Source organism: Cyprinodon variegatus, unplaced genomic scaffold (genome assembly GCF_000732505.1).
Source record: "Cyprinodon variegatus isolate N-32 unplaced genomic scaffold, C_variegatus-1.0 Scaffold205, whole genome shotgun sequence".
Classification (NCBI taxonomy): Eukaryota; Metazoa; Chordata; class Actinopteri; order Cyprinodontiformes; family Cyprinodontidae; genus Cyprinodon; species Cyprinodon variegatus.
This window is the reverse complement of record NW_015150658.1, coordinates 27,483-28,941: the sequence shown is the minus strand read 5'-3', so window position 1 is coordinate 28,941 and position 1,459 is coordinate 27,483.

The following is a 1,459-nucleotide window of genomic DNA, read 5'->3' as shown; positions in this document are numbered from 1 at the left end:
CACTGGAAAACAGGCCGATCTCCAACATCTATAAATAAGGGTGTTGATGTCAGCAGCACAGCTGATATTTCTCTCCAGGATGGTGTCACAGCCAAAGAGGAACAGACGAGGCAAGATTGAACTAACAGATTCTGCAGAGTGGGAAAATAGAGATACTGTCATGTTTGTCTTCAGGGATCTAACCCACATGCAGAACACTCCGAGGCTGGGAAAAAGTTCACAAAGTTTATTTGAAAATGGTTCACAAAAAAAGCACAATGGTTCTGGGATTACTCGGGTCCGGGTCTGGTCACGACTGGTTTCACTGCAGAGAGGGACAGATTGGTTAGCAGTCTTTCAGTGAACTTGCAAGTTGTGTATTTGCAGGTCTATACCTGATCAGAGACTGAGCAGCGCAGTAGAAGGGGGAAACCAGGAGGGTCCAGAGGCTGAAGGCAGGCAGAGGGCTAGGCAGAGGCAGGACTGAGTGGTTAATCTTACAGAGCAGGTTCAGAGCTTCTCTCTCAGCTCTTTCTGAGAGCGGGCAGGCAGGTTTCTGACAGATTCGGATTTCCAGGGTTCTTCTGAGAACAGACTGCTTAGTTTCACGCTTGAGAAACTCTTCCAGGTTTCAGGTTTTCAGACAGGTTCTTCCTGAGAAGCAGAGAAGACAAAAACAGATTAGGTTCAGGCTTCAAGGGAGTCAGAGAATCAGACAGGCAGGTTGGCTCAGGATTGCTAACCATAACTGGCAAAACCAAGGGCGTAGGTTTGATTTGAACTTTGGTAGGGACACTATTGGCCGGGTGTCATTGGTGCTATGCAATATGCATGCCCTTTTTTATGCTTGATGTGAGCATCCGTACTGATAAGAGGAATTCATTGTTAAGAGAGAAAAGCATCATTTTGCTCTATTAATAAAAATGTTATAAGCACTACACTCATTAGATGCTGTTTATCAATGTTTGAAGTATCACCGGCTCTGATGAATGTCGAATTAGGACTGTTTAGCACTTTAAAAAAAAAGGTTTAATTTGAACGACTAAGAGAGAAGGTAAATACAGTATATTCTTTTAAAGATATAGAATTGTGCAGAGTTAAACCCCCCACTCTTATATTTTTACCTACTATGCTCTCTCTGTATCAAGCAAAATAATACATTCATTAAAATATTAACTTCAGTATAAAAGTTGAACAACTGGGCTGTAGTTACTCTGTGTAGCCCATTTCATGTATTTTATCTGGGGCTGAAAAAATTAATCGTATTAATTGATTATTTCAATAATAGTCAAATAATTTAGTAAGTGATTCATCATGAACTGGAGTATAGAGACTCTAAAACATAATATAAATGTAAAATGTGCCTTTCCTCGACAGAGCAACCCACTTAGATCAGTAATTATACCAAAATTGTAAAAATACAATATTTATATATTTTCTTTTTTAGTGGCATCATCTACAAACACAACACTAAGAATGA